The sequence below is a fragment of the Carcharhinus amblyrhynchos genome, chromosome 6 (genome assembly GCF_965287045.1).
Source record: "Carcharhinus amblyrhynchos chromosome 6, sCarAmb.v2.hapA, whole genome shotgun sequence".
Taxonomy (NCBI): Eukaryota; Metazoa; Chordata; class Chondrichthyes; order Carcharhiniformes; family Carcharhinidae; genus Carcharhinus; species Carcharhinus amblyrhynchos.
In genome coordinates, this window is record NC_137329.1 from 71,783,317 (window position 1) to 71,808,461 (window position 25,145).

General features: G+C 44.9%; 1 pseudogene; it reads left to right on the forward strand.

Moving 5' to 3' along the window:
* Positions 1 to 1,662: 1,662 nt before the first annotated feature.
* LOC145344355 (cold-inducible RNA-binding protein B pseudogene) lies at positions 1,663 to 18,161 on the forward strand (annotated as a pseudogene).
* The last annotated feature ends 6,984 nt before the right edge of the window (positions 18,162 to 25,145 follow it).

Sequence of the window (25,145 nt, forward strand, 5' to 3'; positions counted from 1 at the left end):
AAGAAAGAGTGGCCTCTATGGGCAGAATCTTGTACCAATACTGAGATGGGACTGGAATCCCTAGGACAGGTGAGTTAAGAAAATTTCAGGGAAAACGAGCAGGAAAATGTTAGAAAACGACTGCCATTATGAGCTGCTTAGGACAGCTTCCAGGAACAGAATAGGAATTAAACACAGTTCCTAAGTAACTGGAGAAATCGAAGCGGTCACAGGAGGAAAAGGAGGAGGAGGTGAAGAAACTAAAGGAACAGCAACAGGAGAGGATAGAACAAATAAGAGCCGAGAAGGACAGAGAGGTAGGTGAATTAAAGAGAACCAACCAGGCAAATTTATTATATCAGGGCAATTTTTTGAACCCAGTGTGAGAGAACCTACCAAGACACCCAGCGTGCTGTCTTGTCCAAACGTGAAGCCAAGCGGGCAGTAGCATGATTGGAAGCCAAGCTCACTGATCTGCAGGCAGCAATAAAAGCACTACATCAAGCCAGTAAAGAACAGAAACAGGCAACCGCTGACCACTCCAAATGCCAGTGAGATATTTCATGGCTAGGATCCTTATTATCGGTTCAGAACAGATTTGTGTGTACCTTTGGGACAGTAGAGGAAGAGGAGATAGAGAATGCGGATTGGGGAGAGTTAGAGGAGAATGCTAGACTTTACATTGCACAAACCAAGCATTGGGGTCCACCACCATCTTTCCTCGGGGAAGTCATACCTACCATGCCCCCACATTCACCTTCAGTACCGATGTACCCAGTAACGACTGAAAGCTGGGTAGGGCAGTCTCAGGCCCCAGCTGTTACATACACAACCCTCTTTACAGTGGCACAATTGGCCAAAATCACAAATAAAATCACAACATTTGAGCCATCGGCTGATTCACACAGTTTCTTTGAGGATGTTAGGCAGCAGATGATAATGCATGGGCGAGATGAAAAGGAAGAAGTGAAGCTGATAGTCATGTGCTTGAGCAAGTCTGCACAGTCTGCCTTGCCAGTCCCTCAAAATGTCGGGGAAGAAATCTTAAACGAAATTAAGGAAGCGATATTGACTGGTGTAGGGTTTAATAAAGGGGATCCTGTAGATGGGTTAAATAAATGTAGACAAAGGAAAGGGTAACATCTGATTGTCTTTGCTGGTTGTTTGTGGATCCACTTCATGGGAGTTTATAGGGAATTAGATCGGGCTAGATTAAATGAGGCTGATTTATGCAAATGGGCTAGGACATTAGTCTCGCACACCACAGAGGAAGGCAAGAAAGCCTGTGCTAATTTTGACCCCACAGAGACCACACACAATGAAGCATGGGTTCTCCGACGGTTCGCTCGAGTCTGGGAACAGGAAGTTCAGGGGCCTCCAATGTCACAGTCAGAAAGAGAGGCGAGAATGCTTCCAATGAGGGTTAGATAGAAACCAGTATGGAGAAACGAGGGGAGAGAGGATCTCCAACACCAGAGAGGGACAGCTCCACCTTACATAGCAGCCCCAGGGAGAAATAGAGGAACATGTTTTAATTGCGGGCAGACAGAACACTTCACCCGAGATTATAGGAGATATCCACCACCATATACGCGATCTCCGAGACCACCAGGACCACTGGTTCCACCAGTTAGGCCAGCTCCTAGAGTTCCACACAGTTAACTACGCAGCAATCCCACCACCATGACTGAAGAAGGAAAGTTGTTCATTAGTGGCCTAAACTTCAACACAGACGAGCAGTCCCTGAAAGAGGTTTTCTCCAAGTACGGGCAAATCTCTGAGGTGAAAGTGATTAAAGACACAGACACCATGGCATTCTGCGGTTTCAGCTTCATCACTTCCAAAAATCCAGGGGACGGCAGGGACATGCTGCAGGCAATGAACAGAAAATCCCTCAATGGGCGTCAGATCTCAGTGGGACATGCCAAGAAAAGGTCTGGAGGTGGCCATTGGTACGGTCGAGGCGGCTATATAACAGTGGCCACAGGAGAAGGGTAGGAGGTGGCTATTGGGATAGTGATGGGAGCGGTGGCTATAGCAGCAGAGGCTGGTTTGATACAGGAGACTGGGATAGCTATTCGGATGGGTACAAAGGCCAAGGTGGATACTACTACAGTGGTGGTGGTGGTTACGGAGGCTGCTCATACCAGGGACTATGACTGATCAAAGCAAGAGAAGCATTTCTGCCTCATTCAGGATCAACCTCCCTAAAATTTGATATATATACATCAAATCTTGTTCCTAAAATTGCTCCTGGAACCGCAGAAAGCAGTATCTGATGAAATTTGCTTTGCCTTTATGTTAAAATGTTATAAAACCATTTTCACCATGATTAATCTTGTTATCCAGTTGTTGACTTGATTAACTCATTATAAGGATTGAACATTTCATTATAAAGTGAGCCATGTGGCTTTTAATGAGTTTAAGTGTCTTCAGTTGGAAAAACGGCATGGAATGTTTGTCACGGGATTGAGATCGCGAGTTGAATATTACCAGCAATGTATCCAGTTACTTTTGAGTCATTTTCCTTGCCACCAAAAAGTAATGAAAGATCTCTCTACACAGCAGCCTTTTTGCATAACTTATTGCAAGACTCTTCAAAAGCAAACTGATGGTCAGTTATTTTAAAACCCATTTCTTGAAAACTGTTTTCTGATTTTTAAAAATCAAATGTCATTTGTTGTACTTTCATCAGGTGGCGTGGTCCTTTGAACAGAACATTGCCACTTGGGAATCAAATCTTTTGCAAGTGGATTATCTGAATTTAATGCAGCTTCAGAAAAAAACACGGGGCGGGGGGGCTTGGACAGTTTAAATACATGTATATATATCAAATATTAGACTCGATAACAGCAGAAATTACACTGATCTCCTTAGGACAACGGCGGATGACAAAAAGATGCAACCTGGGATCTACCTCATCGGCCTCATCATCAGGATAAGCACGCAGGACACCCCAAGCAAGATGAACTTTTCATATCCCAGCCATTTGTGGTTTGACACAATGACAAGATGTGGGGTCCGCCTTCGGATCACGGCCCCCTCTAATTCATTAGCAGAATGTTTAGAGAACCCTCCGGATTGCACTTTGCACTAATGGACAACAAGGGACAGTTGAAAATCTTAATATCGGAATGTACCCTGGACTCACGAATATTTATTGTAATGGTTTGTTGTTTGAATGTTGGTTTGTAATTAGCTTATTGTAATAAAGGTGTTTAGAATGTGTGATTGTTTGTATTTATGGAGTGTTGTTGTCTGTAGCTTCTGGAATGTAAGTATGTTAGAGGGATGTATTATTACTGTACGTGCCAATGCCTAGGCCTTCCTTGACTGTTGGATGACTGGGGGATTCCTGACAGATTCTGGTCCGGAGTTTGTGATCCATCGCGCTTCGCGTTCAAGATCAAAGGGGGGACTGTGGCCAAATGGGCCAGCTAAAATGGCAATTTGTAAAGCACTCTGAGACAATTGGGCAAGAACTAAAACAGCAGGCTGCAGCCTGAAAGACAGAGATAAACAGGTTGCAGCTCAGACAACTGAATACACAGGACATAAGCCATCCCAAAGACAATGGATACTTTCTGGTCAAACATACTTGTTTACCTTAACCTCTTATTTGGGAGGGAAGTATGCGACCGATGTGCCTCCAGCACCTACAGGCATGGACGTTGGGTACACATCCGGAGACCGGTGTGGCAGCACCTAATTGGGCTCTTATCGATCGGGGTGATCAAACCCTGATCGATTGGTTGACAAGAATCAGGACACTGCCCAGGGAAGGATAAAAGCTTCTGCACAACAGAAGTGCTCTCTCTCTCTCTCTCCCTCTGTGACCCCATGAACAAGCCACAACAGTGGTGGCCATCATGCACGGCCTTTTGGCTTAGATCAAGTGTAGTATTGACATGCTGTACTCGGTTAAAGTCATTAGGTTACATTTTAGCTTCATTTGAAGCAATTTTTAAAAGCGGCATCTCGGCCTTTTGGCTAAGATGCAAATGAGATCAAGCCTTGGAGGAGGAGCTATGCCTACTCCAATCAGCTTGGATCATGTAGATCAAGCCCAAGACAGGAGGTGAGAGCCCTGTCTTGCCAGCTTAGATTGGAATGTCTCAACTTGTTGGGACTCTGAATTGGACTTGATTTGATTGAATTGGAATAAAAACAAAAAAAAACCGTGACCATTACCAGCAACAACCAGCGTGAGGAGAGCCACCACACCCAAGAAGGAAGGAAGACCAAGCCTACTCTTCTAGATTTGATCAAAGGATTAGGTTAGGTAGAGGATGATTGAGGCTAGTGTATAGGCAAAGGCTAATATCTGCTTGGGTATTTGCTAGTCACGTGAAGTTAAGTCAAGGTCTTGTGCTGGTCTTGGACTTCAGTATTTTTTATAAGATAACTTATTGTTGGGTGATTAATGGTTCTGTGTTTTAAATAAATGTTTGTTGTATTAACAAGAAGTCTACTCACTGTTCTTTGTCCATCGTATAAGGGTTAAAACAAACTGTGTGGCAGGCACAGCACCTAAAAATAGCCCAATGGAATTTTATGCGTCCACCTGAACAGGTTAAGACATAAGGGATTATTTCACTACCCCTTGCATTCAGCTATGCTTCTCTCTCTATTTCACCCTGAGCAACACGGTAGCACAGTGGTTAGCACTGCTGCCTCACAGCGCCAGGGACCTGGATTCAATTCCAGCCTTGGGTCACTGTCTGCGTGGAATTTGCACATTCTCCCTGTGTCTGTGTGGGTTTCCTCCAGGTATTTTGTTTCCCGCTCATAGGCCAAAGATGTTCAAATTAGGTGGATTGGCCATGCTAAATTTCTCCTTTGTGTCCTAGCATGTGTAGGTTAACTGGACTATCTATGGTAAAAGTGTGGGTATGGGGTGGAGGCTAGGAGTGGGTGCCTGGATAAGGGGCTCTTTCAGAGAGTTGGTACAGAATCAATGGATGAATGGTCTCCTTCTGCACTTTAGGGATTCTATGATATAAAAGAACATGTATTTAAAATCTGGACAAGGGATGAAGTAACAACCGTGTCAGAGCAGTGAAGCTCTCACCTTAAGGTAATCTGTATCTTAATCCAGACTCTAAACAAAGCAATGAGTTGTTCTGATACATTGCAAAGAATCTTCCCAAGTTTAGTGATTTGCTCTATTCCCTATTCTCCACCTGCCTAAACAATACAGCTACTAAGAACATAAGAACATAAGAAATAGGAGCAGGAGTAGGCCAACTAGCCCTTCGAGCCTGCCCCGCCATTCAATAAGATCATGGCTGATCTGTCGTGGCTCAGTTCCACATTCCCGCCCTCTCCCCATAACCCTTAATCCCCTCTCTTATCAAAAACCCATCAACCCGCATCTTAAAAATATTTAGTGAGGTAGCCTCCACCACTTCAACGGGCAGAGAATTCCAGAGATTCACCACCCTTTGAGTGAAGAAGTTCCTCCTCAACTCCGTTCTAAACCGCCCCCCCCTTTATCTTGAGGCTGTGCCCCCTAGTCCTACTGTCCTTTCTGAGCGGGAAGAGTCTCTCCACCTCTATCCTATCCATCCCATTCATCATCTTATACGTCTCAATGAGATCTCCCCTCATTCTTCTAAACTCTAACGAGTACAAGCCTAATTTATTCAGCCTCTCCTCATAGCTCAACCCCCTCAACTCCGGCATCAGCCTAGTAAACCTCCTCTGCACTCCCTTCAAGGCCAAAATATCCTTGCGTAAGTACGGCGCCCAAAACTGCACACAGTACTCCAACTGCGGCCTCACCAATGCCCTATACAGCCGCAGCAAGACCTCCCTACTTTTATATTCAATCCCCCTCGCTATGAAGGCCAGCATCCCATTTGCCTTCCTGACCACCTGCTGCACCTGCAAGCTGGGTTTTTGCGACTCATGCACAAGGACCCCGAGGTCCCTCTGCACCGTCGCCTGCTGCAGTTTTTCTCCACGTAAGTAATAATCCTTCCTACCATTATTCCTACCAAAGTGGACCACCTCGCACTTGCCAACATTAAATTCCATTTGCCATTTCCTGGCCCATTCGCCCAGCCTATCTAGATCCTTCTGTAGACTCTCCACACCCTCCGCACAATTTGCCTTTCCACCAATTTACACCCTACACTCGGTTCCCTCCTCCAGATCATCTATATAAATGGTAAATAGCTGAGGCCCCAGCACCGACCCCTGGGGCACTCCACTAGTCACCATCCGCCAATCCGAATAGCACCCATTGACCCCACTCTCTACCCTATGCACTATGGTGCAAAAGTCACTCACATCCAACTGCCATTAAGCTTCTGGGCCACATTCCTGTTTTACACTATGAATTAATATAATCCACTGTATTAGCCCCAGTACAACAGCCATAGCATTCCACATTATGGTCATTTTTTCTAACCATTCTGCTATGAATCGGTGTCCCATTTAGCAACACCAGAGCCACATCATTAACAGAGTAAACTTTGTTTTTCATTCTTCCATGGGATGTGAGCGTCACTGTCTAAACTAGCATTTATTGCTTATCCCTACTTCTCCTTTGAGAAGTGGCGGTGAGCTTCCTGAACAGCAGCAGTTGCTGAGGTGAAACCCACACAGACACAGGGAGAATGTGCAAATTCCACGCAGACAGTGACCCAAGGCTGGAATTGAATCCAGGTCCCTGGCGCTGTGTGGCAGCAGTGCTAACCACTGTGCTACCATGTTGCTCAGTGTGAAATAGAGAGAGAAGCATAGCTGAATGCAAGGGGTGGTGAAATAATCCTTTATGTCTTAACCTGTTCAGGTGGACGCATAAAATTCCATTGGGCTAACCACAGTGCCATTAGGGAGGGAGTTCCAAGATTTTGACCCAGTGACAGTGAAGGAATGTCGGTATATTTCCAAGTCGGGATGGTGATTGGTCTGGGGAGAGCATCCAGGTAATGGTGTTTCCATGTATCTGCTGATCTTGTCCTTCTGGCTGGTAGAGGTCGTAGGTTTGGAATGTGCTGTTGGGTATGTAATGGTGAAGTTATTGATTTAGTAAATGTAAGTTCGATCCCACCATGGCAGTGTTGTGATTTTGGGTTCAGTTTTAATAGAACTGGTTGGGGTAAAAAGTGACCATGGAGTTGACAGATTGTCCTAAAAAGTTAACGAGTTGAAACCTGAGACACTGGCAAGGAACAGTTGGGCTGAAAGGTAAGCTTCATAATCGCCCTGCGTGTCTCCAACATTGACCCTGCACCCTCGGATGAACCTGTATCTGAGGTCACCATTGCAAATGTCAGAGTAGCCTTCTCAAAGTTCAACCCAAGGAAAGCGACTGGCCCGGGTGGGGTACCTGGACAAGCTCTCAGATCCTGTATGGGTCCACTTTTCTGCTTTATCCCCATAACCCTCACTTTCCTGACTGATTAAAAATCTATCTATCTCAGCCTTGAACATATTTAATGACCCAGCTTCTGCAGCCCTCTGCACTCGGAGAAGAAATTCCTCCTCAACTCAGCTTTAAATGGGCGATCCCTTACCCTGAGATTATGCCCCCTGGTCCTAGACTCTCCCGTATGGGGAAACTACCTCTCAGCATCTCATATAATTTTAGAAATGTCCAAAGCTTGCAACTTTAAACACTCTTAATAATTCCCAATGCTTCATCGTCTCAGCCATCTATTCTGATCACTCAGCAAGCTTGCTTCTGAGTTGCAAACCTTCACTGCCGTTAGATAGCAGTGGGACATAGGTTGAGGGATAGGAAGAGGGCAGCCACAAGGGGAAGGCCAGTAAAATTAGATTGTGTGCCCGGGGATAGGGAAGGAAAAGAACCAGAATCCTTTCTCCTTACTGGCACTCAATGACCCAAGTCAGCAAGTGCTTAACTGAACAGATAGAGGTGAGTACAATTTAAACATTCCAAATACATTTGGACAGGTACATGGATGGCAAAGGTTTAGAGGTAAATGGGCCAAACGCAGGCAAATGGGATGAGTTCTGTTTAGGGAACCTGGTTGGTATGGATGAGTTAGACTGAAGGGCTCGTTTCTGTGTTGTATATCCCTATGATTCTGTTGGCTGAGGATAGGATTGACTGAGATGCCTTTATAGTTGAATAGTCAGTGAGCATTCATTCTTGTAACTTAACGAATGGCCTAGTGTGGAAGGTAACAGTGACCAGTACCCCAACCAAAGTCAAGGAAAGAATGTATAAAACTCCAGATGCAAAAGTTTTAAAATTCCACTCATGATTTAGTTGAAAATAATGAAACTGAATTATATTTCAGTTGAACAAAATCCTGGAGGTGTAACTGACCTGAACTTACAGCGGTAAAAAAAGATCCATCATGTTCATTTTACAAGCTGGGTAGGGTGAAACATTAATGTTCAGAGAGGCTGAAACATAGTGTGGGGAATGGACAAATGTCCCATTCTGAAGCTGAGGGTCTAAATAGAAACCGTGACTGAGGTAGTCTTTGGCGGGCAGTAGGAGGGGGTTAGTGATTGGAGAGTAGAGGCAACTTTATTGTGCCTCAAACCGTATGCAATCGATCACTGCTGTGGAAGCAGTAAAAAAGAAAATGTACCTTCTCCAGCACCAATATCTCACACCATTGACAGACTAAAACTGGGGAACAAAACAAAATAATGAAGGATGATTAAAGCTTCGGCTGCTGAATGAGAATCTGTGCGAAGCACTTTTGAAGCAATAAATGTGCAATGTTTCATTCCAGGGATAGTAAAGAGATAAATGAGTGGTTTGTAATGAAGATCAACAGATGTAAGACACTGGAAGTGGAGTATAGACAGAGGATAAAATCTATACCCTGACATGGGAAATACTATAAAACAACTTTCTCCTGGAGGAATAAAGGAAGATCTATAGGTTAAATAATTACTAACATCAACTTCACTGTCTATCAAAGGACAGCTCAGCGATTTCCACGCACACACTATTGATTCAGAGGCAGACACTTCCAATCAAAATATCGAAAATTAACCAAATGTTGCTTAAAGTCAAAAGCAGGCTGTCAACATCCAGATGCCAATTCATCAGGAAATGAGTTATTTTATTAAATTGGAAACCAAAGTGCTATCATAGACAATCATAGAAACATAGAATCCCTACAGTGCAGAATGAGACCATTTCACCAATTGTGTCTGCACCAATTTGTGACAGAGTACTTTACTCAGGCCCTCTCCTCTGTCCTTTCTCCATAACCTCATACATTTATCATGATTAATCCATCTAACCTACATAACTTGGGACACTAAAGGGCAATTTTACTATGAACAATCCACCTAACCTTCAGTTTTTGGACTGTGGGAGGAACCTGGAGCATCTGGAGGAATCCCATACAGGCACAGGGAGAACGTGCAAACAGCATTCACACTGTCACCCAAAGCGGGAATTGAACCTATTTCCCTGGTATTGTCAGGAAGCAGTGCTAACCACTGTGCCATTGTGCCACTCCATAATGTGCCAGTTTTCAATTTTCCATGTGCAAAGCCCATTTTGCTCCAGTCCTCTCATAAAAGATTGTGTCCAAATTGACTCCTCACATCCCAGGGGAAAATCACCATTTCCTCCAATTCCAGGTGAGGCAGTGGTACATTGGGAATGTTATCCAACAAATAATCCAGAGACCTGGTCTAATGTTCTGAGAAAATGGTTCACATTCTACTACAGCAGCTGGAATATAAAGCCAGCTTGTCTCGGTAACGGTGATTGTAAAAACTAATATCGATTTATTTCATCAAAACCCAGTTGGTTCACAAACAACCTTTAGGGAAGGAAACCTGCCATTGTTACTGGCTCTGGCCTACATGCAACTCCAAACCCACGTCAATATAGTTGGCCCTTAACTGCCCTCTGAAATGGTCTAATTCAGTTCAAAGCCAATTAAGGATGGGCAAAATATGTTGGTTTTGACAGGAACACTCACATCTTACAGAAGAATGAAGGAAAAGAAAATCACGTCCCACCTCCTCACAGAGTGGCCCCCCCATCTCCTCACACTCCCCGTAATCCCCATCTCCTCACAGTCCCCATAATCCCCCATCTCCTCAAACTCCCCGTAATCCCCATCTCCTCACACTCCCCGTAATCCCCATCTCCTCACACTCCCCATAATCCCCCATCTCCTCACACTCCCCGTAATCCCCCATCTCCTCAAACTCCCCGTCATCATCCATCTCCTCACACTCCCCGTAATCCCCATCTCCTCAAACTCCCCGTAATCCCCATCTCCTCACACTCCCCATGGTCCCCCATCTCCTCCCACTCCCCATGGTCCCCCATCTCCTCCCACTCCCCGTGATCCCCCATCTCCTCCCACTCCCCGTGATCCCCCATCTCCTCACGCTTCCCGTGATCCCCCATCTCCTCACATTCTCCATAATCCCCCATCTCCTCACACTCCCTGTAATCCCCATCTCCTCACAGTCCCCATAATCTCCCATCTCCTCACACTCCCCGTAATCCCCCATCTCCTCAAACTCCCCGTCATCATCCATCTCCTCACACTCCCCGTAATCCCCATCTCCTCAAACTCCCCGTAATCCCCATCTCCTCACACTCCCCATGGTCCCCATCTCCTCCCACTCCCCGTGATCCCCCATCTCCTCCCACTCCCCGTGATCCCCCATCTCCTCACACTCCCCGTGACCCCCATCTCCTCACGCTTCCCATGATCCCCCATCTCCTCACATTCTCCATGATTCCCCACCTCCTCACGCTTCACATGAACCCCCATCTCCTCACACTCCCTGCAATCCCCCATCTCGTCATAGTCCTTGTGATCCCCCATCTCCTCCCACTCCCCGTGATCCCCCATCTCCTCCCACTCCCCATGATCCCCCATCTCCTCCCACTCCCCGTGATCCCCATCTCCTCCCACTCCCCGTGATCCCCCATCTCCTCACACTCCCCGTGACCCCCATCTCCTCACGCTTCCCATGATCCCCCATCTCCTCACATTCTCCATGATTCCCCACCTCCTCACGCTTCACATGAACCCCCATCTCCTCACACTCCCTGCAATCCCCCATCTCGTCATAGTCCTTGTGATCCCCCATCTCCTCACACTCCCTGTGACCCCCATCTCCTCACACTCTGCAGTGACCCCTATCTCCTAGCATACTGTCATAGCTGAGGGGTCAATGGCCCATAAGCATACAACGCCTTCAAGTGTATAGCAGTGGGTAGAGTTATTGACAGTGGAGGATTCATCACATGACCTCCTGCCCACAATCACACCCCTCACTCCAACCCCCCCCCACATTGCTGCCATTGTGCAGACGGCATGACCATCATGTGGGGCACTGATGCCAATTCCCTATTGGATTATCCTGGTGCCAATTTACCACCTCATATCCAGTATTGTTCCAGTTAAAGCACAAAAGAGATCAAAGAAAATTTTATTGTTTTATCAGGGGTTTGTCACCTGCAAGATTCCCCATTAATTCTGGGTGTTTTACCTAGATATGGAGATGCTGGCATTAGACTGGGGTAAACTGAGTAAGAAGTCTCACAACACCAGGTTAAAGTCCAGCAGGTTTCTTTGGTCATAAACGCCACTAGCTTTCGGGGCTCTGCCCCTTCATCAGGTAAGTGGGGAGTTCTGATCACAAACAGGGCATATAAAGACACACTACAGAATACTGATTAGAATGTGAGTCTTTACAGCTAATCAAGTCTTAAAGGTGCAGACAGTGTGAGTGGAGATAGCATTAAGCTTAGGTTAAAGAGATGTGTATTGTCTCCAGACAGGGCAGTGAGATGTTGTAAGCCCAGGCAAGTCATGGGGGTTACAGATAGTGTGACATGAACCCAAGATCCTGGTTGAGGCCGTCCTCACGTGTGCGGAACTTGGCTATCCCTGCGCTTTGGTGTGTTGCGAAGGCTGCCTTGGAGAATGCTTACTCGAAGATCAGAGGCCGAATGCCCGTGACCGCTGAAGTGTTCGCCAACAGGAAGGTATGCAGGCGCTACAACAGATGGATGAACACTGCTCGACAATCACCAGGCAAGACTGTTCTCTTCCTGTTGGCGAACACTTGAGCCGTCATGGGCATCCAGCCTCTGATCTTTGGGTAAGCGTTCTCCAAGGCAGCCTTCACGGCACACGACTGCTGAGCAGAAACTGATAGCCAAGTTCCGTACGTATGAGGATGGCCTCAACCGGGATCTTGGGTTCATGTCACACTATCTGTAACCCCCATGACTTGCCTGAACTTGCAACATCTCACTTACTATTCTGTCTGGAGACAATACACATCTCTTTAACCTATGCTTAATGCTATCTCCACTCACATTGTCTGCACCTTTAAGACTTGATTAGCTGTAAAGACTCGCATTCTAGTCAGTATTCTGTAAACTGTGTGCGCCTTTATATGCCCTGTTTGTGATCAGAACTCCCCACTCACCTGACAAAGGAGCAGTGTTCCGAAAGCTAGTGGATTTACTACCAAATAAACCTGTTGGACTTTAACCTGGTGTTGTGAGACTTCTTCCTGTGTTTTTTCGAGAACAACTGTAAAAGGCTGTTAACCCCACCCCCACCCCCACCCCCCGATTGTGAGGAATTGATGCTGAAGTAGTTTTCAAAATGAGAAGTCAATGACTGGGGGGGTGTCAATGGGAAGTGATTGGTGGAAGCATTAATGGGGAAATGAGGTAAAGTTGTGTTCACCCAGAGTTTGGGCGGGGTCGGGAACTTGCTTCCTGAAAGGGTGGCAGAGGGGAACCCCCATCATTTAAAAGACCTCTGGGGATGAATCTGAGGTGCTGTGACTTCCAGGGCTATGGACCAAGAGCTAGAAAATGGGATTTTGCTGGTGGTAGCAGTGGTCGTGGGATGGGTGGGAGGTGAAGTTTGGGACAAGGGAATTGCAGTATATGTTTTGTTCCTTAGGAATTCTAGTGGGGACACAATGGGGCAAATGGCCTTCTCCTTTGCTGTGACGATGCTCCAAATATTGACTAAACTGGTGCAGCCAACAAGTGCATGATCAGTGGTGAGAACTTGCAGTAAAAGCTGAGGTTGATTACTTCCAAGTCAGATGGGCTGTTCCCAGGTCACTGGCCAGACTGTCAATCAGCAAGCCTGATTATGAAGCATTGCCAGGCCAGGGGATTTTTAACCTCGCCCTGGCTCCGGGAGTCATAATTAATCTCAAACAATTCTTGGGAAACTTGGCACTCAAAGTCATTAATGAAACATTCATTTCAGACCAATTATGTAACTGTATTTCTTTAATGTTCAACCAAATATAAAAATTCTGCTGCATTGTAGGGAATGACTGGTGGTAACTTTCCACAGGGGTAGGCCCTGCCTGTGGAGACATGTTCAGGGCTGCTAGGAAGTCTGACTCCACATTAGTAATCAAATGGCACAGATTGAAATCAGAGTTTTTGTCTTTATTAAATTTCATCTGGAAGTAGTGTCTGACGCCGTTTGTTCCCCTGAGGCCTAGCACAGATCCTGGATCTAATGCCAGGGTTTGTTCACAGCTTGCCATTGGCAGACATGGGCAGTGTTATCAGAGTGCCCCATGACCCAGAGCTTCTGATCCCTGCCAGTGACCCCTGCCAATAAGTGCAGATTTGTATGTGGGCCATTGGACAAGAACGGGGCTGTGTTGCCCTCTGTATTGGGTTAGCTCACGGATACTCAGCACCTAACCTCTGATTGGCTTCTAAAGTCCGGGGGTGGGTATCACTGGCGGTGTTAAATCCCGAGGTGAACTCATATCTTCAAGTTTCAGAAAGCTGGATTTCACCAAACCTGACTTTGTTCTTATCGACCGATTTATTTTGAAAAACACGTTCATTTTAACCTTGGCTTTCCAGCTGCAATGTTTATCGAAAAGCAAATTATTGCTGATGCTGGAAATCTGAAATTAAAACAGAAAATGCTGGGAACACTCAGTAAGTCTGCAGCATGTGTGGAACTTGCTTAATTTATGTTTTCATTCGGAAGGGTGAGGTCAGACACTACTCCCAGCTTAAATATTTCTTAACTTATCTCCTGAATGGGGCTACGCTTTGGCCCCATGAGCTAAAATCCCTAACCAGCAGACAGACTTTCCCTCCACTTGTCTACCGTAACAATTCCTGGCAAAATTCTAAACATTTTTATTCAATCATTCATTAACCCTTCACATTCCAAAAAATACAAACACAATTTCTATCATCTCTCCTGTCATGGTTGAATAACTAGCTGCATGTGTGGGACATGGTGGTGAGGCTTGCAGCAGTATTGTGTGTATGAGGGTGAGGTAGAACGATGCATGTGAACTATGAGAGCAGATTGATAGAGATTGTTGCTGGGTGAGTGAGCAGGTGTGATAGCCTGAGCAGTGGCGGAGGCTCTTAGTGCAGTTGGTAGGATGTGGCATTTGCAAACACATTCACTGACCTTGAACACCATTGTGAGGTCTTTGGACTTTTTCTGCCACACTCTGCAGGTCTTCAGGGCTTGATGCTTGGCATTGACCTCCATGGCCATCTTTCCTTTTGATCATGTGTTCGGAGGACATTCTGTACTGCTGTGGATAGAGGACATCGCTCCTTATTTACACTTCCTGCAACAAGGCTCCCAGTGCAGTGTCCAAATAACTGGGAGTGTGCTCTGTCCTATGTTAAACTGTGAAAGCTAAAGGTAATGCCACATCATCCCAGGTGACCATAGGTTGCTTTCTGCTTGAGTGGCAGAGCTGAGTGGTGGTAATTTAACCTAAGGATCACTACACCTCAAGCAAGGTTGAGAAGACGGGTATGGAAGTTATCGGTACAGGAATTGAACCTGTGCTGAAATCGTCGCCACACATCATAAACCAGCTATCCAACCAACTGAGCTAATACAATTCCCCCACTGATTCTGAGGACAGATTAACTTCCTACTTACTTCCCAGCACTTACCCCAACTACAACCCCTTTAAAAAGACACAGACTAGCTTTAAGTGATGCTGTAAGGTTAAGATTCCGGGCTCCCCCCTGTTGCAAGCAGTCAGTAAACAGCAAGGTGTCTGCATGCAGAAACATTTATACAGTAAGAAGTAGGACAGAATAAGCATAACTTTGGGAGTCCTTTGGGGGTCAGCCAGGTGAACAAAGCAGTTAATAAAGCACATGAGATCCTGGGCTTTATAAATAGAGGAATACTGTACAAAGGCAGGGAGTTGTGATAAACCGGTATCAAAATAATTTACCCTCAACTAGACTGTGGTATTTCTGGGGACAAGTTTTGATGAGAGGACCCAGGATCTGTGAAGAGATTTACCAGAAAGAGTCTTTTTTTAATTCTTTCACGGGATATGGGCATCACTGAGAGTTTTTGTTGTTCATCCCCAATTGCCCTTGAACTGAGTGGTTTGTGAAGCTATTTCAGGAGTTTTTCAGAGTCAACCACATTAGTGTGAGTCTGGAGTCACATGTAGGCCAGACCAGGTAAGGACAACAGATTTCCTTCCCTAATGCAACTGATGATCGTTGCCATGGTCACCATCACTGAGACTAGTTTTATATTCCAGATTTATGAACAGAGTTTAAGTTCCACCAGCCTCCGTGGTGGGCTTTGAACCTGTACTCCCAGAGCATTAGCCTGGGCTTTAGTGTTACTAGCCCAGTAACATCACTGCTATGCTACCATCCCAATTGGAATGCCAAATTACTACGTCCAGCACTCCTGATATAAGAGGGTTGGAATTCTCCAGTGGTGTCCATGGCAGGACCTGTTGTGAACAACAACGGAAAATTTGGCAGTTCTCGACAAAACTCCATTCACTCAGAGAATCACCAACGCAGACAAGGATGAAAGATTTTGGCCAGATTGTGTGCTCTCTCCCTGCAGGGGCATATCCCACCAAAGTCCAGGTTGGGAAGGCCTGGTACATGAAAGCACTCAAGTGTACAGGGGTATTTGGCTGTAGTTCAGCCACTGAAAACCCTGCAGTTACTAACATAGAGCACTGGTAAACACTCCACTGCCATTCAGCTGGACAGGATTGGCTTGCTGTGTCGTCTGGGGTCATGTAGCAAGAATTTCTGTGACAAGTCAAGCCAAGTTAACGAGTCAGTCAGTCACGGTGACCTGACACGCAGCACACCCGTCTCAATCTAAACACACGTCTTATCGAAATTTTAAGAAAGGAAGATAGTGGAAAAGCATTTGAAAAGGAAAGAAAATGGAGGCCATGATTCAAGTATAGGTCCTAAGAATGAGATTAAGAGAGTGTCCTAACACAATTCAAGGAAGTTATACTGAAACTTTATGGCTGGAATTTTCCAGTCCCACCTACTAGTGGGATTTTCCAGTCCTGCCAATGTCAATAGGCATTAAATAGCTTGTTACATATATCATTGGGGACAACCCGCTGCAGAGGGAGCGGGGGGAACCCATCACAGGAAGTACCCGCCGGGGTAGGAACCCACCATGGGATGAACCCGCCACAGGGGTACCAGAAAAATCCCAGCCTATATATCAGCTGCAGCGTAATGTCCAATTCTGGGTATCGTATTTTAGGAAGGATGTGAAGACCATGGGGAGTTGGATAGGATGGTATCAGGAATAAGGATAGTTTGTTCTACAGAGAGATGGGAGAAGCTGTTATTGTTTTCCTTGGAGAAGAGAAAAGATTAAGGGGAGATTTAATGAAGGTGTTCAAAATTAAGAAAGATTTTGATGGAATATATGGTAGAGGAAACTATTTCCAGAGGAGACAGACTTCAGGTAATGGACAAAAGAACTTGAGGGGGAATATTTGTTTTTCACATAGCCAGTTGATTTCACCTGGAATATTCCGGCTGTAAAGGTGGTAGAAGCCTATTCAAGGGTAATCAATAAATCCTTGAGGAGGGAGAGTTTGAGACTTGAGAAAGAGCAGAAGAAGTGATTGTTTTGAAGTGGTGCACAGGGCCAAGTTTCTTTCATTTTTGCTTTATGATCCTGTTGCAAATTGTTTCTCAGACGATGAACTGCTGTTGAAGTGCTCTGCCTGTTGTAAGGCATGCACTGCCCACAAGTATGTGCTTGAACATTGTAGCAGGTGGATATATACCATATCCTGCTCAACAGAGATTGGACAATGGAAGTTCCTTAATGGAAGATATTTAGTGGCTGAGATCTTCTAGCCCTTCCTGTCAGTGGAATTTTCCAATCATTTCAAAGGCAAACCCCCCTCCACTGCGGCAGGTTCACCAGCAACTTATGCAGATGGTCCTTAGAGAGGTCAATATTGAGCAAGATAGGAGAAAACTTTCCTCTTCTTCAAAAATAGTGCTGCGACATTTTGCATTCATCTGAGAAAGCAGATGGTACCCTTGTATAATGTCATTTAAAAGACGACTCTTCTGATGGTACAGAACTCCACTGAAGTGTTAACTTCAGCCTGGGTTTAACTCTGGGCTGGGAACTCCTAAACTTCTGATTCTAGGTAAAAGTGCGACTGACTAAGCCAAGCTAAGGTTAGGGCGGCACGGTAGCACAGTGGTTAGCACTGCTGCTTCACAGCTCCAGGGTCCTAGGTTCGATTCCCAGCTCAGGTCACTGTCTATGTGGAGTTTGCATGTTCTCCTCGTCTCTGCGTGGGTTTCCTCCAGGTATTCTGGTTTCCTCCCACAGTCCAAAGATGTGCGGGTTAGGTTGATTGGCCATGCTAAGAAATTGTCCATTAGTGTGCAGGGATGTGGAGGTGAGAGGGATTAGTGGGTATAATATGTTGGGATATGGGGGTAAGGCCTGGGTGGGATTGTATTCGGTGCAGACTCGATGGGCCGAAGGGCCTCTTTCTACACTGTAGGGTTCTATGATTCTATGATAAGCGTGGTGCACTTAAAGGGAACAATTGAGGCAACTAACAATACCGAAGTTCTAGGTATGTCCTCAAACCTATTTCCCATGAATTGCACAGTGCAGCTCATTGTGTTTGGATATGTGGCCTATCAATCTTCTCACCCATTGGGAAGTAAGCAACAGATTTGTGTAGCTAACAGCTCTTGTGCTCAACAACCCTGTATCTTTTTGGAAAAAATCCAGCAGACAAAATCATAATCATACACTGGAGGCATTAAATACAAAATGCTATTGTTTAGCTCATTGTTTAAAAATATCTTGGACAGATATTCTGCGATCATCCTCGACAATGTCATCAAACCTATGACTGATGAAGGTATTGAACAGGATGCATGATGGCAGACAATTGGCACATTCCTCTTTTCAGAGGGATAGATTTAATACAAATCTCCTGTCTCTCTCAATATCGATTTTGGAGTTGGACTGCCAGTCTGGATAAGTTCCAATGTTTAGTCACGTGCTCCTGTAATTTCCACCTTCTTCAGCAGTTCCACACGAGGTAGCAGCTCATAAACCTTGCAAAGATCAATGAAGGCACTGGGTTCCCCTGAGTCTTTACAATCTTGTATAAAGCACACAGCTCTTCCTTTCCTCACAGACATTCCAAACAGTGCTGCAATGACTAGAACCTTAATTCCCTGTGATCATAGCAGGAGTTCACAATCACTGAAACCAGTGGGACCCATTGGCAGTCTTTTTGTGATTACCAGCATCTCCCTTCAACAACAGTAACTTGCACTTGTATGAGCGGCATGGTGCCCTACCCTCATCAATCATCTTCGTCACTTCCTCGAAAAACTTGATCAAGTTAGCGAGATGCAACCTCCCCTTCACAAAATCATGTTGTCCTTGTTAACCGTGGTGCATCATCACAGTGCCAGGAACCTGAGTTCGATTCCCAGTTGGGTCACTGTCTGTGTGGAGATTATACTTTCCATGTCTGCATGGGTTTCCTCCGGGTGTTCCGATTTCCTCCCACAGTCCAAAGATGTACAAATTAGGTTGATTGGCCATGGTAAATTGCCCCTTAGTATCCCAAGATGTGTAGGTTAAGGTGGTTAACACCTTAAACCTATGCCACCTAGCAATTGACTCTTCCATCTTGGAAAAAAGCTTCTGAATATCCATTCTGTCCATGCCCTCATAAACTTATAGACTTCTATCAGGTCACCCCACAAACTCCATTATTCCGGTGAGAACAAACAAAGTTTCCTCATAGTTAACACCCTCCGTGCCAGGCAGCATCCTGGTAAATCTTTTCTGTACCCTCTCCAAAACCTCCACATTCTTCAGGTAGTGTGGCAACCAGAATTGACCACTATATTCCAAGAACAGCCTACCTAAGGTTCTGTAAATCTGCAACATGACTTGCCGATTTTAAACTCAGTGCCCCAGCTGTTGAAGGTGAGCATGTTGTATGTCTTCGTAACTACCTTCTCCACGTGCTTTGCCACTTTCAGTGACTTGTTTACCTGTACACCCAGATCCCTCTGCCTATCAATACTCTTAAGAATTCTGCCATTTACTGTATATTTCCCATCTTTATTAGACCTTCCAAAATGCATTACTTCACATTTGACCAGATTAATCTCCATCTGCCATCTCTCCACCCAAGTCTTCAACTGATCTATATCCTGCTGTATCCTCTGACAGTCCTCATCGCTATCTGTAAATCCACCAACCTTTGTGCCATCTGCAAACTTACCGATTAAACCAGTTACATTTTCATCCAAATCATTTAGATATATTACAAACAGCAAAGGTCCCAGCACTGGTCCCTGAGGAACGCCACTTATCACAGGCCTCCATTTCAGAAACGCACCCTTCCACTGTCTTCAATGACGGAGCCAGTTCTGTATCTATCTTGCCAGCTCACCTCTGATCCCATGTGACTTCACCTTTTGCACCAGGGGCCATGAGGGACCTTGTCAAATACCTTGTTACATAATATCCACTGCCCTACCCTCATCAATCATCTTCGTCGCTTCCTTGAAAAACTTGATCAAGATAGTAAGATGCAACCTTCCCTTCACAAAACCATGTTGCCCTTGCTAATACATCCACTTACTTCCAATTGGGAGCAAATTCTGTCTGAAGAATCCTCTCCAATAATTTGCCTACCACAGGCGTAAGGCTCACTGGTCTGTAATTACCTGTATTATTCTTGCTACCCTTCTTAAACAAAGGAACAACATTGGCTATTCTCCAATCCTCTGGGATTTCCTCTGTAGTCAGTGACGGTACAAAGATTTCTCTCAAGGCCCCAGCAATTTCTTCTCTTGCCTCTCGCAGTATTCTGGAGTATATCCCATCAGGCCCTGGAGGTTTGTCTACCTTAATGTTTTTCAAGAACCCCAATGCCACCTCCTTTTTGACCTCAACATGACCTAAGATATCGACACAACTTTCCCAAACTCATCAACCACCAAATCTTTCTCTTTGGTGAATACTGACGCAAAGTACTCATTTAATATCTCGCCCTTTCCTCTGGCTCCACGCATAGATTCCTTCCCCTGTCCTTGAGTGGGACAACCCTCTCCCTGGCTACCCTCTTGCTCTTTATATATGGATAAAAAGCCTTGGGATTTTCCTTAATCCTGCTGGCCAATGACTTTTCGTGATCCCCTTTAGCCTTCTTAAATCCTTGCTTAAATTTCTTTCTACTTTCCTTGTATCCCCTTGTATCCCACACTTGCTTCGTGTGTTCTCAGCCTCCTAGCCTTGACAAATGCTTCCTTTTCCTCTTTGACTAGGCTCACAATATCTCTCATTATCCAAGGTTCCCAAAACTTGCCATTCTTACCTTCTTCCTCACAGGAATGTGTTGGTCTTGGAATTCCTATTAACTTACACTTGAAAGCCTCACATATGCCAGATGTTGATTTGCCCTCAAACATCTGCTCCAATCTACATTCTTCAGTTTCTGCCTAATTATGTTGTAATTAGCCTTCCCCCAATTTAGTACCTTCACTTGAGGATTACACTTATCTCTATCCAACAGTACCTTAAAGCTTACTGAACTATGGTCACTGTTCCCGAACTGCTCCACTACTGAAACGTCTGGCTGGGCTCATTCCCCAATACCAGGTCCAGTATGGTCCCTTCCCTAGTTGGACTATCTACTTACTGTTTCAAGAAGACCTCCTGGATGCTCCTTATAAATTCTGCCCCATCCACACCCCAAGCATTAAGTGAGTCCCAATCAATGTAGGGGAAGTTAAAATCACCCATCACAACAACCCTGTTACTTTTATACCTTGCCAAAATCTGCCTACATATCTGTTCTTCTATCTCCCGCTGGCAGTTGGGTGGCCTACAGTAAAACCCCCAACATTATGACTACACCCTTCCTATTCCTGAGCTTTACCCATGTTGCCTTGTTGTATGAGCCCTCCGAGGTGTCCTCCCGCAGTACAACTGTGATATTCTCCTTAACCAGTAGCACAACTGCCCACTCCTTTTACATCCCCCTCTATCCTCCCTGAAACATCTGTATCCTGGAACGTTAAGCTGTCAATCCTGTCCTTCCCTTAACCAAGTCTCTGCAATGGCAACAACATCAAAGTTTCAAGTACTAATCCAAGCACTAAGTTCATCTGCCTTACACGTTACACTTCTTGCATTGAAACAAATGCACTTCAGTCCACCAGATCCTCTTTGAGTAGCAACTGCACTCTGCCTGCCCTTTCTCCGTGTCTTTCTGGCCCCACTCTCTGGTTTCTCTTCTGTTAATTCACCTTTGCTTTTGTCCCCACCCTCCTGCCAAACAAGCTGGCCTGTCAAATTTTCCATCCACATGACAGATGGGACCAAAAAATTTAGTCCTATGACCGTGAATAGTACAAACTACTGAACCTATCAAACACTTCAGTGCAGTTTTTGAAAGTAATTTTCAGTGATTTTATGACAGATTGTTCACAGGCGGTGATTGAAAGATTTTTATTAAAAAGGTTTACTTTTTTGATGATAAACTTATTTTCAGGTGTGTTGTACAAAACACAAGTGTGTTGGGAACACTTTTAAATACGTCACAGAAAGTTTAAATGAAAAAAATAAGAAACATGTACTTTCAATAATCCTACTTGACTGCCCTGTTTTGTAGAAGTTCGAACATTTGTAAATGTTTGTAAGTGAATTTTAGTGGACTTTTGAAAGCTGACCTTAAGACTATAATTTCAATGGCATTTTCCAATTCTATCCAAATCAAAACCTAGGTGCATTGTGCATGTTGTATTGCACTGTCCCAGATACAATAATACCTCTAAGCTAAAATTCTGGCATGATGGAGAAATCAATGCTACTAATTAGCTTCAGTGCTGTTCATTATTGTTGTTTCTTTTGCCAAGTGATCTTTCTGACCAAAAAGCCCTGACCACTTGCTGAAATTTGCTTCCACAGGAGCCTAGCACCACCCATTAATCTGTCCAGCCAGTCATTCTTAATGAGGCAGCCTTGCCAGAGGGTGTTGGCAGGCAGTTTGGCAGTAGGGGCATCACATCAGAGGACTCTACTGGACCTCTGTCTGTCATTCAGGTGGCAAAGTCTCTGGCAATAAGGAGTGAGATCCCTGGCTAATACACTTTGTTCTTTCTCCTAATCCGGATTTGTGCGGCCTCGCGAATGGTAGCATAGCCAAGGTGAGGAATTGAGCCAGGAACATACCAGAACAAGCCCAGCCTTTGGGACAGCTATTAACAGCTTTAATTTGAAATGGTTTTGTACAGGGATTGCAAAGGAGGCAGCAATTTTTTAAAAATGCACAAGGAAAAGAGAGGCAATAAAGTCACAGCTGGAGCTAAAGTGAAAAAAGAGCTTTATTGTTTCACTTCAAACAAACTTGCATTCACAACACACTTTTCACAACGACAACATGTCCCAAAACACCTAGCAACCCATCAAGTACTTTGGAAATGTAATAGCTATTGTAATGTAAGGAAATGCCACAAACAATCAAGTCACAGCATAGAGATCAGGAAAGAGGTGAACATTCAAAACATCCATTTTTTAGTGATGTTGGTTGAGGGATAAATATTGGCCAGGGAGAACTGCCCTGATCATCCAATAGTGGCCTTGGTAGACAACCGTCTCTAACATGTAGAGGAGAGTGCTCATGGTGTTTAAAGGGATACCTCTATATAACTCTGGGTTGCAATATGTGTGGGCATAGACCCAAAACTACATAACATTGAGATATATTACTGATAGGGACAGGTCTGTCTCCACTTAACATTGGAATAGAGTACTGGTGGGACAAATGTGTCGTTGATAACACCAGAGTACAATATTGGTGGGGACAGCCCGTCACTGTATAACATCAAGGTGCAGTATTGGTGTAGACATGTCTGTCACTATATAACACTGATTGAATTGATTTATTATTGTCACGTGTATTGGGATACAGTGAAAAGTAGTGTTCATTTGTGAGTTATGCAGACAAAACACCATTCATAGAGTACATTGGGCAGAAGGAAAGAATAGAGTATGGAATATAGTGTTGCAGTTACCGATATGGTGAAGAGAAAAATCAGCTGAGGAAAGGACTTTGTGATAGGACTATTACGTGCCCGGGTCTACGTCAATGGGGATCAAATAGAAATGGTCAGCAGCTTCAAGTTTTTAGGTGCCCAGATCACCAACAACATGTTCTGGTCCCTCCATGCTGACATTATAGCCCACCAACGTCTCTACTTTCTCAGAAGACTAAGAAAATTTGGCATGTCTGCTAAGATTCTCACCAACTTTTACAGACGCACCATAGAAAGCATTATTTCTGGTTGTATCACAGCTTGGTATGACTCCTGCTCTGTCCAGGACCGCAAAAAACGACAAAGGGTTGGGAAGTAGGCCCAATCCATCACTCAATCCAACCATTGGCTCTGTCTATGCTTCCCGCTGCCCGCTGAAAAGCAGCCAGCACAATTAAAGACCCCAGGCATACTCTTCTACCCTCTTCCGTTAGGAAAAAAATATCAATCGACTTAAGAAAAGCTTCTTCCCTGCTGCCAACAGACTTTTGAATGAACCTGCCTCACTGATCTTTCTCTACACTCTAGCTATGACTGTAGCACTACATTCTTCACTCTCTCATTTCCTTCTCTATGTACAGTGTGCTTTGTCTGACAGTGCGCAAAAAACAATACTTTTCACTGTATAATAATACATGTGACAATAATAAATCAAATTCAAAAGTCTGATAACAGCAGGAAAGATGATGTTCCTGAATTAGGTGGTATGTGTTTTCAGACTTTTATTTCTTTTTCCCAACAGAAGAAGGTTTAAGAGAGAATGGCCGGAGTGTATAGAGTCCTTGGTTATGCTAGCTGCTTTTCCGAGGCAACAGGAAGTATGAATGGAATCAATGAATGGGAGACAGGTTTGCATGATGGTTTGGGCTTCATTCATGATCCTTTGTAGTTTCTTGCAATCTTGGTCAGAGGAGAAGCCATACCAAGTTGTGATGCATCAAGAAAAGATGCTTTCTATGGTGCATCTTGAATAATTGGTGAAAGTCATATTGGACATGTTGAATTTCCTTAAGCCTTCTGAGAAAGTAGAGACATTGGTGGGCTTTCTTGACCATAGCAATTGCATGGAGCCACCAGATCAGATTGTTGGTGATCTGTACACATGGAAACTTGAAGCTCTCAACCATCTCAACTTCCTCACCTGTGATGTAGACAAAGGCATGTGCCCCACTATGTTTCCTGAAGTCAGTACAGTACTGATGGGTTCAGGTCTATCAGTGTGTAACATTGTAGTATAGTATTGCTGGGGATAGGTCTGCCATTGTTTAACACTGGGGTACGGTACTCATGGGGACAGCTCTGTCACTGTGTAACACTGGGGTACAGTACTGGTGGGGACAGGTCTGTCACTGTGTAACACTGGGAACAGTACTGGTGGAGGTAGGTCTGTCACTGTAGGAGCAGGAGTTCCAAAGCTTAAAGGTCACTGCTGCCCACATCCTCAACCCCAACACTTCCTCCGCCCATACTTTACCTCACCTCATCTCCACGTCTAACCTGACAGTAGCAGCCAGGGAGCCTAGCAGCCCAGACTCATTCATGGGAAGGCTGAGAACTCATCACCTACTAAAATGAGGCCTAGGGTTAATTTTAGCACTTGCAGTTTGGGTTTGCTGAGCCTGCACTGTCACTTGCACTGGGAATTGATAGCATAGTAATTTTACGACTGGACAAGTAACCAAAGGCATAGTCTAAATGCTCTTTGGGCAGAAGTTCAGATCCCACCATGGCAAGCTGGCAGAATTTAAATTAAGTTCACCACTTTCCTTTACAGAAGGAAATGTGCTATCCTGAC